The following is a 15351-nucleotide window of genomic DNA, read 5'->3' on the forward strand; positions in this document are numbered from 1 at the left end:
ATGGAAAAAGTCCACCTTTGGTTCTAACAGCTGGTATGGCCCCCTCAAGTAGACATGTCCTATCTAGCAGTCTCTGACATTGACTGGGAGAAAGCTTTTCCTATTTCTTCATGCAGAACTCCTTCAGCCGGAGGATGTCTGAGGGGTGTCTTGTATGCCCAGCTTGTTTCAAATCCTTCCACAGCACCTTGATGGGATTTGGATCCAGACTTTGACTTGGGCATTCCAAAATGCTGCATTTCTTTTTTTTTCAGTTGTTCCTTGGTGAATTTACTGGTATGGTTAGGATCATTGTCATGATGCAAGGTCCACTTTTGGATGAGATTCAGTCTTTGTGACAGATGATCTCAGAAGTTCCTCAAACACACTTTGATAGAATGAAGAATTCCTACTGGATTCTTTGATGGTGAGCTGCCCAGGCCTTAATGTAACTAAGTAGCCCAAAACCATAACATTTCCACTAAAATGCTTTACAGTTAGTATTAGCTTCTTCTGCTTAAACGCTCTCTTTGGTTTTCCCCAAACATGTCTTCTTCTTCTGTGGTGAAATACCTCTGTTTTTATCTTGTCTGTCCAGAGCATATTTTATTAGACTAGATGTTCATGAGCAAACTATAGCCAGACTTTGGACAGCAAATATTTCTTCCTGGTATACCTCCCATGTGGAAAAAAACAGAGTACCTGTAGAAACATCATTGCAGAACCATGAAGAACATTCAAACTACACACAGACAGTGACTAATGTTGGTTTTTGAACCAAGGACATTTAAAGCTGTGTGGAAGTAGCACTACCCACTGCCCTGAAATTATACTCTTTAATATAACAAATCAAAGCTCATTTTACCATCTGAATCAAATGGTCTTCCAATGTATGTATGCTGAAGCACTTAGTTTAGCCTTCCATCCATTTCCAAACTGTTAAAAACTAGCGCCGCTGAGCACTGAAAGGAGAATGCCTTCAATGAGGGAACAGGGATGTTATTTTCACTGATTATTTTCATCCCATAACATTAGGCAGGCAGTTAGATTGAATTCAAAGCATTGTACGCACCACTTTGAAACACTTTCTTTGGCTATGCTCTTCAGACTAGCTTTGTTCTCTTCAATACTCATCTTTATTGCTCCAGCAAATATCCAGTCTCAAGTAGTCCACAGATGATCTGCAAGCTCTCAGTGCAGTTCGGGCTGGTAAGTTGACAGTTTGTAGCTGTGAATTATATACGAGGCATTTAGCAAAGAAAGGCGGGGAGTCTGCTTCTTCTAACTGTAATTTAGATGAGTTCAATGCATTGTGCTCCTCACTCCTCACTGAACACGGGTTTGTAGTGCTGGCATGCAACCCAGCAACAGTCAGTTAAACTATAAGTTTACATTATTACCACAGAGAAAAACAGAGCAACTAGAATGATTAACATAAAATTATCACAATATACAGAAAGTCTATTATTATTATAGTGAGATATAGCCAGATGACTACAAAGGAGAGGAACAGAACAACTCCAAGTAGAAGCACTCCTGGAGAAAATCATCCCCCGAGAGTTCTTTGTCATTAATAACAGGCTAAGTCATGGTTCTGATAGCCTAGACCAGAGGTTCCCAAACTTTTTTAAGCCAAGGATCCCCAAAATTTTGTACTAACTGGTCACAGCCCCCTACTAATATAAAGCCAGTGTTGTAAAGCAGAACATAATCTTGGATCTTGGATGCTGTAAGTGGTCAGGACAGAGCATGGTTTTGATTAACAGCAGACCTTAACTATAGCAGACCACTGATGCATGTCACATGATACAGAATCTCTAGACCTTATTGATATAGGCCTGGTTTTATGCAACAGGTGATGAACATTAGCTTTTTTAAAAACAATGTCTTTGCTTAACTTCTTCTAGGTGATCACCAAGTACTCTTATTTTACTCTAAATTTTGCTTAAAGTTTCCAGTATGTTTTCATCAATTCTTGCTAGATTTATTTTAAGATTTACATCAAATTTATTGCTTAAACGTACTTCCTGATCTTTTATATCTTGAAATATCTTGTCCATTCTAACGTCAATTCTGTCTGTTCTCTTGTGTGTATCCTCCATTGCATCATTTATTTTGACTGCGGCAATCAATGTCTTCAGCTTGAATGATGTTTCCATCTTCTTTGTGCTCTGAAAGCGGAGTTACGTATCTTGTCGGAGTTGATTCTGTTGACACAGTAGGGATAAAGAGGCCATACTTGATTCCAATATCCTGCCTGAGATCAGTGAATTCTCATTGCCCACCTCACTCACAGTTTTGCTTCCACATGCGGTGTCAGCTGGAGCAGATGCTGCAGCGTGAGGTCCTGGCTGATCCATACCTTCGCCAGTCTCTTCCAACTCAGTCTGTGACAGGCCATAATGTGAACTTGAGATCGGCTTTGATTTTGATGTACCTTTGAGGTACGTTTAAAAAGATGTCTTTAAAGTTGGAATAGATTTCTTTTAAGAATGTCAACCTCACCAGCACAAATGCCCCATGGTGGTCCACAGTTTAAAAAACCTATGACCAGCTAGATCAACAAGCCACCCAGATCATCCTGACATTCTACAGTATTATAAGTGTGTGCTGGACAATCTAATAAAAAGAAATTACTTCATAGCTCTCATAGCTTTTGAGTGGAACTCATCATCAACGAAGCTAGGATTGCTAGGCTGTTTTTTTGCACTTTTATTGAAGTACATCACTATTTGTCTTTGCTTTTTCTGCCTAATAATATCTAGTAAGACTTTATTACTTTAGGAATGATGCATGTTGTGTTTTTGCAGTAGGAAAAAAGATTCAATGATGCCAAGAAACAATTGTTGCTATATCAAGCTATAAAATTGTTGAATGTTAAATATTCATTATTTACTTTGTTTTTATTGACTGATTTTTTTTTTTGACACTGCTCCCTTATGTAGCTAAGCCATTCCACACAGAAGATGTCACCATGAGGGCAGCAAATTAATGACAGTTCTATCACTAGGTTCAAATCACAGTCATTGTATTTCACCAGGAATTACAATCAAACTGTTAACTTACCATATGCATTTTCAGCAACAGACCATAACATAACATAACATTCTCGCACCCACTCTACATGATACTTATGGTTTGTTCCAGTTGATCTACTAGGATCACAACTGGTTTTTATAAATAATTTTCGTGAAGGACATGCTCCTTAACTTTTAAGTTTATCTTTTTGCACAATGACAGATGTTAACACAGACTGGGCTCTGAAAAGGGTTTACTGGTCAAAAGAGTCAGCTTTCTACTTTAAAAGTGTTGTGACCTCAAGCAACAAGAACACAAATTCTCTGATTAGCTTTTCAGTTTCCTTCATTAGGCTGTTGTTTTAACTAAAGGAAATCAATTATAACAGACACTGTCTCAGTTTACAATTTTTGGTTGCTCTGAACAGTTAGAGCTGGATGATCTGTAATGTTTAATCCACATAGTTCAAGAAAATCAGTCCAGTAAAAAATGAATAATCCCAGCACTGCAAATAGGCCTGTGTAATTCTTATCAAAGTAGAATCACTGTTTTGTTTCAGTATATAATATTTGCACTTTTCCTGGTGGAGCTCTTTTCCTCGTAATCACTAGATATTTAATTCAGTTCAATTTAATTTTCTCTGTTTCTCTGACCTGAGTACAGGCTCAGATTGTTTGAGACAAATTTCCAGCTATAAAGCAATAATAAAAATAATTAAGCCATACATGAAATGAACTTCTCTTCTTTCCCGAAAACTCTCTTTTATGCTAGTGTCATAGCATGTGATCAGAAGTAGCATGTGGCTCATAAACAAACTCTGACTTTATTGTTTCCTGCTGCTCTCTGGTTCCCTCAAGGGACATGTTCATCTTCAGATGCTTCCTAGAACAAGAGAACAATTTGCTTTGCTGTATCTGGAGAGTTTTATCTTTATCTCCACATTTTCCTTCAGGCTCCTGGTCAGGAGATGGAGGTAACTGTGGCCGTATGTATGAAATTGATAAGAATGGTGCTTTGGAATAGTATTTAGTCCACCAAATATACGAGTTTCACTTCTCTTTCATTTTTTGATATGCTATTAAGAGCTAAATGTTTTGCTTTGATTATTCAAACTGAAATGCATAAAAAACATATCAATGACACACATAACAAAGACTCAACTGCTTTACAATATATTTGTAACTTTTCCCTATATTTTTCATATATAGGAAGAAAATGTGATTTTGTTTCCAGCAATGGTGGGACAAAATCCGACATGCACTGAAGAAAGACACTTTCATACACCAATTTCTAAACCATTCAATCACTTTCAATTGTAAATATACCACAACCTTGTTAATAAATAAGCAGATCGTTGAATATTGATGTGTTTAATTGAGGACAGCATGGTGGTACAGAACAAGGGTTTGTGGTGCTACCTCATAACTCTGGAAGAATGAGTCTGAATCTCAGTGTGACAGGAGTTCTCCTGTTTGACTACTCCATTACTTAGCAACTGAACAACCCCCAATGGCCTCCAATGACATGTATGCCAGATTAACTAGTGCTTGTAAATTGTTTCCAAATGTGAGTGTCACTCTTTTCTTTTGTCTGTAGCTGCTGACATAGGTTTAATTGGAATAATTGGGTTTAGGAAATGGATGAATAGAAAATAAAACCAATAAGAGCTGACATGATCAATATAGACACATTATTAAAGCAGAAAACACTGCCAATAGAAAAACTAGGGCGGCGTAGTCCTGGACATTGCTATTTGTGATATTATCTCAAAACATTAATAGCATTTTACATTTTATTGTCCATGTACAGCAGAGGGCGCCAACCTACACTTGTAGAAACTCACTCAATTCTGAAAGATGTCTTTTTCATACTTTATTGAAGTCTGGGTTCAACATCACATGTACAGGGTACACTGAAATTCATGTCTGACAAATATGAAACACTTTGCCATGATCACCAAGCATTACTAGTCAAATTTCACCTTGGAACCTCTGGCGGCTACCTCCTCAAAAATTACTTGTTTAAAAAAATAGCCTGAAGATGTGGATTTGCTACAACACCTTTTTTAACTCATTTTTATGTGACAACATTTTCCATATTGAAAATTATTCATTTTTTGAATATGGGGTTTTCATATAGCATTAGAGTAAAGGTATAAGAAGATAATGGTAAAGAATATTATTTATTTATTATCTACTGAGGACATCGTTCCTCCCCCAAACTATGTGACTCTTCAATTCCACCTGCGGGTAAACGTTAACATTATTCAAAGTTATTGTCTGTTTTTACCTACATTTTTATTACTCTTTAATTTAATTTTTTTTGTATCAGTATGCTGCTGCTGGAGTATGTGAATTTCCCCTTGGGATTAATAAACTATCTATCTATACAATACAATACAGTACAGTTTATTTTTGTATAGCCCAAAATCACACAGGAAGTGCCGCAATGGGCTTTAACAGGCCCTGCCTCTTGACAGCCCTCCGGCCTTGACTCTCTAAGAAGACAAGGAAAAACTCCCAAAAAAAACCTAGTAGGGAAAAATGGAAGAAACCTTGGGAAAGGCAGTTCAAAGAGAGACCCCTTTCCAGGTAGATTGGGCGTGCAGTGGGTGTCAAAAGAAGGGGGTCAATACAATACAATACAGTATAGTACACAGAACAATTTCTCAATATAGTAAGAAATAAAAAAAAAAAAATATATATAAATTTTAGAAGTACAGAGTAGAATTTAACAGTAAATGATATATCCCATAATAAGATTTGTATTTGTATAGAGTCCTGGAGACCTCATCCTTCAAGCTGCCTCCCCATTTGGCCATTCCACAGCTGAAACAGTGCTGGGCCAGCCAATCCGATGAAAGGACCCTCTCTCCCACGATTCCTGCGATCCTCCATCTGGGATGACTTTTCCTTAGGCAGGCAAAACAACTTGCCAGGTGGGCCATGGCACCAAGTGCCACATTTATCATCTATCTATCTATCTATCTATCTATCTATCTATCTATCTATCTATCTATCTATCTATCTATCTATGTATCTATTATGTAGAAATGAAAGGTTTACAGAGTTTCAGGATGCAAAGTACGTATGTTTGAGAACATTACAACAGGACTTAGGTACTGTATAACAGACACTGAATTCACATGCACTATCTGTATGCCTTTGTCATCTATCTTTCTATCTATAGTGCTTTATCTATCTATCTAAGTGTTGATCTAGTATATATTTCCTAATATATCTCTCTATGTAGTGCCTTATTTATCTTTATTTAGACTTTGAATGATTGCCCAAAGTTAGAATGAAGGCAGAGCAAAAGCTATCAAGAAAAGCAAATGCTGTAGAAGTTCAAATTATGAACTGAAAGAACAAACACAATTGCATACCAAAACTAATCACAGTCAGGATGATTTAAATGTATTTTGATCACATCAAGATAAAAGGTGGCTTGATTGAGAAGGCTGTGATACTCAAGTAAGGAAAAAAGGCAAATGAGGAAGAACATCTCCAACAGCTGAAAGACGTTATTGACACAAAAGCCTAGGTAGAATTTGATTGCCATTGTAAAATGACTAAGGAGAGAAAATATTTCTTTACCAATGTGTGGAGTGTGCTTCATGTAAGTATACGGCAGGAAATGATGTCCTTTATTTTACATTAATCAGTCATTAATCAATAGGGAGGCAAAAGTGATGTACTTGATACCAAGGAGACTATCAGTTTACCTGCTGACCCTGCTACAGAGTCTATCCTGAGTGAAATGAGCACAAGGTGTGAAGCAGGCCTTGATGAGAGAAAATGAAGCACCTCGTGCTAGCACAGGAAAATGAAAACCTCATTCTAGCACAGGAAGAACATGCAAACTCCACATAGGCACAGTGGATATCTGGCCCTCACCCACTTTGGCCCATGTTTTGGATTTGTGCTGCAGTAGTGTCTCCTTTTATCAGTTCGCATATTTTGCTAGTGTCTTCCTACTTAAGTTATGCGGTTTATCTCCTCCAGCTCTCTGCTAAGGAGCCACAACAAAATCAGGAAGCGAGGAAGAGAACTGCTTTGAATCGGATTCTGAGCCATGGCAGAGGGCATACACCCGAACTCAGATAGGGCCAATGTGGAATTACTCATCAACTTTACCAGCACGTTTTTGGAGATGCTGATGAAAAACCAGAGTACCTGGAATAAAACCCATGCTGGCATACAGAGAGCCTACAAACTGCAATTACCGGACGTGGGATTCAAACAGCCGACGCTGAATCCGTGATGCCGCTGCACTTCACTTGGCGCTCTAACTGTAATACTATAAGAATGCCCGGAAAAACAAATCACATAGTTGCCTCAGTGATCTCTCTTTTATTTTTCTAATACCGGGTCCTTTATCGTCGCTTTGTTCATTGACTCGCTGCTGCATATGTTAAATTGCGGCTTTGCCACCTGCCCACAGAGAGCTCACCGCTGAAGCGTAAAGCCCAGCAGAGGGCGCCAGACGATCTGCTGTTCCTCAATTCCCAGCCACTCCGAGGCGGGCCGTCCAAGTCCCGGATGTCACCGGCTTTAGTCAAATCTTCTTTTGATCTTTTCATCACCGACTTGCCAATCTTATCTCTAGAATGTCTTTCTTGAATCCTGCTGGGGTTTGAAAGATAGACGAGGAAACAACAAATCTAAACAAAGCAACACAACAGTGTTAATGGAAGTCACTTTTCTTTTCGTAGGCTAATAGAAGTAGTAAGTTTTTTTTTTTCTTTTTTTAGCACACAACGGTTGTTTGCATATTATGTATTTTGATATGTTCTGCAATTACCTGGCTTGACACTGACTTCTTTTTCTTGCACTATGTTATAGTTCATTGTTGTATTTTCCAAGCTTGTACTTATTTTTAGGAGGTAGTGTCCATTTTTAAAGAAAGAAAGAATCGAGATGTATGAGATTTGAAAGAGGATACTAAAGGCAGGGCCTGGAATGAAGGACCATGTTCATTCAAGAGGACTTTGGGCATAGCAGATGCTTCTCAGGTTCGCTTGATTAAGATGTAACAGGCTGTGGTCTACTGTAAAAAAGTCTGTCATTACTGCTGCAACCAGATTTGGGAGAAAGGTTAATTAACATCAACCGGGATGCAGGACGAATATTATGTTGACCTCCATGTAGAGGGTGCTGCATTGGTCCAGTTGGTCTTCTCTTGTCCTCTACCAGTTCCACTTAGGATTACTCTTTATAATGACTGTGTTGTGGATCAGCAAGCTAATTAAAAGGACAGGCTCGGTTATGACATGCGCTTTCAACCCCCTAGAGGGTGTAGTGACAGAGGGATTGAAAACAAAACTGAATGTCTTGATGAGCAATGCTTCACATCCTCTCTCTGACACACTAACAGTGAGGGCTTTCAGCCAACAAATTATTGAGCAAAAGTGTGTCAAGAAACGCTACTGGGGCTCCTTTATACCAACAGCAATACATCTGCATAATGCCTCACCTGCACTGCCAAGTCAGAAGTTTCTTTTTTTTTTTTTAAGTTCTCCTGGTGCCTATTAGGACCATCCATCAATTCATCTATCCAATCCAATCCTTAAGATGTCCTGGGTGGCTGAGTTTTTGAAAAGGAGCATAGCAGGAGGTGTATGGGGGTGTTGTCACCTATTTCAGTTGGCACCTCTCAATATGGAGATGCAGCAGCTTTACTCTGAAAAGTTATCACATTGCTGGATTTCACACTTTATTATTCACAATCATCTCAGCACTGAGCAAACCCCATTTATGCCCACTGCTGTGCCCTTGCTGTAGATGAGCTGATGACTACAGGCTTCTGCATTCAATAAACATAACTGGCTCATTACAAGCAGATTCTCTTAGCCTGTGATCACCATGAAGGGTGCTGTATAAAAGACTGGCTAATACACAGCATTCTATATTCAGTCTTGTTAAATTGCTTATTATGCAAGTCAATGCTTTTTAGATACATATACAGTACCCCCCGAACCAAGTGCGTTCTGTCATTTCTTTTAATGTGTGTGGAATCTATGCACTTGCAAGCCTGGCTCTTGCCTCGTAGAAGAACAAGCCTTAGAATATGTGGCAGGAGGCATTGTGGCTGTTCGCTTTGGCAGGATTTCCATGGCAACTGCAAAGGTGTTGCAAGTCAGGAACGGAGTCTTCTGTGAAGAAAAGGACTTTTGACACAGCCCTACACCTAGGTGAGGAGAGGGTCGGCACTGCCACAACTCCGGTGTTATCTCAACGTAATCAGATTATGATTTTGAAAAAAATAAATGTTACTTTCAAGAACTCTGTTGTAGACATGTCTAGGAACCCTATGTATAGAAATTGCAGTTTTTTTACATTAACAAGTACGTTTTTCATTTACTTTTTAGGGTGTACCAGACTGATGTACCAGTCAGTTTTTATTTTATGTGTTGCCCTGAGGGTTCCAGTCTAATGCCTTACCCAGTGTGCTACATTGTATTGATTGCAATACAATTCAATTGGTCATTCCTTCCTTCAGATAACATTTATATATTGAAATGTACTTTATGGGTAAATATCTTCAGTACTATCATGCCTCTATTTTTAGAATTGGGATAAGTGACTTACTGAGAGTCACACTGTGAGTCAATGCTGGGGAGTGAACTGGCAGCCTTACATGTTAGAGTCCATTGACTTCAATCTTGCAAGTTTAATTTTATATGGCACTTTTCCAGACTTCATCACATCTAATAAATATGAGCAAACCAGTGTATAAAAGCTTTTAACTTTCATAAGCAACTCAGCACTTCTTTTTTATTATTTTTAATTAAAAGCAAATAACAATCCATACAATCAAATCAAACATAACCAAAATTCAACCCCCACCCAAAAGAAACAGAGGACAGCAAATCTTTGCAGCAGCAAGGAAGGAAAAGTATCCTTTTCCCCAATATAGAAGATTGTACTAAAATGTTATTGATTAGATACTGCCATATTTAAAAAAAGTTTTGAACAGATCCTCTGAGTGAGAATTAGATTTTTTCCAATTTAAGTATAGGACATCAGTTACTCACTGACTTAAAGGTAGTGAGTTGGGATTCCTCCATTTAAGTAAGATAAGTCCACGCGCTAGTAGTGAAGTAAAGACGGTTACAGTTTGGTTGTCCTTCTCCGCTTTAAGCACATCTGGAAGTACTGTACACCAAACACAGCTGTTAGTGGATTAGGGTGGATTGTGACTCCATGGCTGTCTGAAAGGTATTTAAAGATTTTGGTCCAGAATGATGTTAATTTGTTGCATGCCCAGAACATGTGGCCCAATGAGGCTGGAGTTAGATTACAACATTCACAGGTTGAATCTTGCCCTGGAAACATTTTGGATAGTTTTAATGGAGATAAATGTACTTGATAGAAAATTTTAATTTGAATAATTGAGTGTTTTGCACATATGGAGCTAGAGTGTATTCTGTGCATGGCTGCCTTCCACTCCATTTCTGAAAGGTTAAGTAGTACTAGGGTGTTGTACCATGTTAGCCATTATGAATGTAGTGAGAAGTCAAGCAAAATGACACCTTTTATTGGCTAACTAAAAAGATTACAATATGCAAGCTTTAGAGGCAACTCAGACCCCTTCTTACATCTTGCCTGAAGAAGGGGCCTGAGTTGCCTTGAAAGCTTGCATATTGTAATCTTTTTAGTTAGCCAATAAAAGGTGTCATTTTGCTTGACTTCTTACTATGAAAGGTTAAGTAAAAGATCCATTCCCTGAATAATATTTCTTCTGGAGTAGAAATAAGTGGAAGGTAAGGAAAATTGGGCAGGTTTAGTTTAGCAAAGTTTCTAATTTGAAAGTAGTGTTGATGAGAAGTTAAATTTGAAGCTTAATTTCTCGTAGGATGCAAAAACATTATCCATGTGCAAGACTCTAAATGTTTTAATCCCAGACATTTTCCAAGCATTAAATACTGTGTATGTTTAAGAGGGTGGAAAAGAGTGCTTGTCATGTAGAGGCGCAACAGAAAAGAGCTTCTCCATCTTAAAGTGCTTCCTACATTGGTTCCATATTCTGAGTGAATGAAGGGTAATTGGATTATTAGTGTATTTTTGATAATTTGTATTTACTGGGGCACAGAGCAGGGAATATAAAGAAGTACTTCTTTCACTCAGCATTTCTCTGGTGGCAGAGAATGGCAATCCCTCTAATCACTTCTGCCTGTCTCAAAGTGAATATTACAAACCTCAAAAAGTAGTTCATGTTTTCAGATGTCTGAAACACATTTGTGTTTTCAAACAGATCTGTGTCTTTATGTTGTGGTGGTACAAAAACAGGACAGATATAAAAGTAAGGTTTGGAGCATCAGCCTAGTGATCCTCATTTAATAATCAAAAAGAAATATGACAAAATAGTATGTGTGCTTAAGCACAACAAAGGCTTTGCTGCCAAGTGCTGCTCTTCATAAAACATATTGAGTTCGCCTGAGCGCCATCACGTTGGAAGTCTGTGGTCCAAAAGCCAACCTTCTTTCAGTTGACGACTGGAATAAATACCTCCATGCTAGGAAGGGTCGAGGCTTGGCTTGTCCATCAAGTTGGGCCCATGCATCCTCTGGCACATGTCATTTGGAGCTGTGGGTGAAAAGGGAGAAGTTGTTAGCGTCAATGCCCCCTCCCGTCCAGGAATGGTATCATTTCAACAGAGCCCATCAGGCGTCTCCTATGTGTACACACATGGCAAGGTGTACGAATTTTGTATCTAGTAGTTTGTAAAAAAAGTTTCTTGAATTTTACCTGAGAGCTTGTCACAGCACTCTGCAGCTGAGCTCAGTTGAGAGTGCAATACGAAAACAAATTGAATTGAATTTGAGGATATCTCAAAGTAAGTTACCATATATTTTAAGATATCTTGGATATATTTTAAAATACCTCAAATGCATTTCAAGATAGATTAAAATAAGTTAATGTGTATTTTAAGATTCAATTGATGTTACACTGTCTAGCATTTCTGGTATAATTTCCTATTTTTTCTATTAGATGGCAATATATTAATATATTTGAGATATCTTAAAATAATGCAGAAGTTGTTTTTTAGATATGTTCTTGTACTTTTGACATATCTCAAAATTGTTAAGATGCTGTTTTAAGAAATCTGAAAAACACAACTAAGATAGCTTTAATTGTATTTTAGGTAGTTTAAAACAATACCCAGATATCCTGAGTCTTTTCAAAGATAAAATATATTCTACATATTTTGTAACCAGATTTGAGATGTCTAAAAATATAGTTTAGGTATATCAAACATGAGTTGATGTGAAGATATCTCATAATGCATTTTAAGATTTTTAATTGCATTTCAAGAAATCTTATCTGTATTTTGAAAAAATAAACTAAAATTAATTTCAAGGTATCTTAATTTGACAAGAAATCCTATTTAAAATTCTGACTATTATACAGGAAAATTAATTTAACAAAACCAGAAACTTATGATGTTGGATGCTGTTAAGGGCATCCTCAGTCACAATTGTTTGATAAGTTAAGGGTCCCCCTGAATTTGGTAGCCACTTCTGACTCTTTATCACATGGTGTCCAAGTCTATTGAATGTTAACATGATAAATGTATTTCTTTTTTCAAGACCAGACCATCATTTTATGCTTCCTTGAACTGTATTTCAGAAATCTCTAAATGCACAGAAAGTTATTTTAAAATATTTCAAAATGCATAGAAAGTTATGTCAAAATATCTAGAAATGCATTTGAGATATCTTAAAATGCATTTCAGATACCGTAACATGTTATTTTAAAATATTTTGCAATATATATGAAATATTTAAAAATACTAAGTTCTCTTCAAATAGACATCAGTGGTATCTATATTTTATTTTTGGACATCTTAAGTTACATCAGTTGCCTTGTTTTATGTCATTTTGTAAAGTTTTCATAGCACTTTGTCTGCTCTCCTGTTCAGTAGCAAAGGACAAGGTCTGTGCACTTATGGAACTGTGGGATGTGGGCTCAGCAAGACAGCTGTGAAACTGCTGTCAGCCACTAGTTTTAAGCAGACAGCACTACCATGTTTGCCGCCTCTTGGGCAGGCGTTAGCAGCAGGTGTTGAATTTTATGACAATGTGCCAGCCACTTTCCTGATTGAATGCCTGCTTTCAAACCTTATATTACATTCTTTTTGCCATATGAACAGACAGGACTCCCCACAAAAAGGCTTCAGTGTTTCAACTTGCTTTTGGAGTTAAAAAAAAAAAAAAAAAAAAAGTTGTATCTCAACAACAACAACTTTTATTTATATTGTATGCAATGATATAGCTCATAGTGCTTTACAAGATGAAGAAAAAAAAATATATAACAATAAGATTAAGCAAGTAACAAAGAATAAAGTAAGCTCCGATGGCAAGAATGACAGAAAAAACAAAATAAAACTCCTGAGGCCTGAAGATAAAAAACAGAATCTGCAGGGGTTCCGAGGACACGAGACCACCCAGCCCCCACTGGGCATTCTATCTAACATAAATAATCTAAATCAGTCCTCATGGTTTTCAGGCTTCACTTGGAAGAGGTTAGATGATGATGGTTATGTGGATATCTGGCCTTCAATCCATCAATGTAGGGACATCACGGTGCTTTGATCAGATGGTGGTGGCGCAGATCACCTGCATATGCAGAATATCAGGGTTACACTGAAGTGAAGCTATGAGAAAGACATGTTCAAGTAACGGGTTTTTAGCGGTTTTTTAAAGTGCTCCACTTTATTAGCCTGGTAAATTCCTTTCAGTAAGCTATTCCAGGTTTTAGGTGCATAACAGCAGAAGGCTGCATCACCACTTCTTTTAAGTTTAGCTCTTGGAATAATAAGCAGACACTCTAAGACGATCTAAGGGTACAATTTGGAGTGTAACATGAGAGGCATTTGGAAATATAGGATGGAAAAATATTATTTAAGGCTTTGTAAACCATAAGCAGTATTTTAAAGTAAAAAACCCCTTCCTCTAGTACTGCCTAGCATGCATTTTAATAATGACCTGCTGCTTGAATAACCTTTCGATCAAATCTTTGGGGGCCTGAGGTATGCAGGATGGCTTTGAATTAAAGTCCATCAAATGTTTGGGTGTGAACAGATGTTCGTTTACTCATTTTAAATTTTGGGGAACAAAAATTATATTCTACATCATAGATAATACAATAATAATAATGATTATGATGATGTCAATAATAATAATAATAATTCTCTAATTAGAATAGCATAGGACACAAATGGCCATGACAGTACTCTTGACCAACTAATGAAGGGGAGAGACAGATCTTCAGTTCCAAAAAGTCTATGCCATGTTGCTTTAGTATCCTGCTTATAATGTGCACTGATTTTTCCCAGAACTGTTTATTTAACAATATTTTTGCAAAAAAAGTATGTGTTTTGTATGTTTTGAGCATATGGCTGGATAGATTATGTGACGCGAGTAATGTAAGATTGTTTTTGTTTTTTTTCTTTTTCACCTGGACATTTTTCACATCGTTTGTCATTGTGCAGCTTTACTATTGGCTCTATTATAGCACACATTTTTTTATTTACATTCTGCATGAAAACATGCAATAAATTTTTTTTCTCATCCATCACTACAAACTACATGGGGGTAAGTAACATATAAAAATAGATTAATTTTGGTTGGAGTATTCCTTTAAAACTCTGCAATGGTTCTGGCACACTAAATGCATTCTTCATTGTAGGTATCTTCCTGGAAAAACTCCTGCATTGTTTGGATGGTGATATTGCATTCTTTGTATAAGTTGGAAATGATACAGTAAACAGAAATCATGGATAAATGTATAAAATTATCATAATACTTCAATTTTATTGAATTGTGTGATTATATTGGGCTATTTAGTTTATTTTAATTAAATTTAAATTTAATTTATATGTTTTGTGGAGCCCCCTCCTTTAACCGCCACCTTATCGTGGTGGAGGGGTTTGCGTGTCCCAATGATCCTAGGAGCTCTGTTGTCCGGGGCTTTATGCCCCTGGTAGGGCCACCCAAGGCAAACTGGTCTTAGGTGAGGGATGAGACAAAGAGCGGTTAAACAAACCTCCTATGATGAAAAACAATTTTGGACGGCGTTTTCCCTTGCCCGGACGTGGGTCACCGGGGCCCCACTCTGGAGCCAGGCCTGGAGGTGGGGCTCGATGGCGAGCGCCTGGTGGGCGGGCCTGCACCCATGGGGCTCGGCCGGGCACAGCCCGAAGAGGCAACGTGGGTCCCCCTTCCCATGGGCTCACCACCTATGGGAGGGGCCAAGGAGGTCGGGTGCAGTGTGAGGTAGGTGGTGGCCGAAGGTGGGGACCTTGGCGGTCCGATCCTCGGCTACAGAAGCTGGCTCTTGGGACGTGGAA

This window comes from Erpetoichthys calabaricus, chromosome 2 (genome assembly GCF_900747795.2).
Source record: "Erpetoichthys calabaricus chromosome 2, fErpCal1.3, whole genome shotgun sequence".
Classification (NCBI taxonomy): domain Eukaryota; kingdom Metazoa; phylum Chordata; class Cladistia; order Polypteriformes; family Polypteridae; genus Erpetoichthys; species Erpetoichthys calabaricus.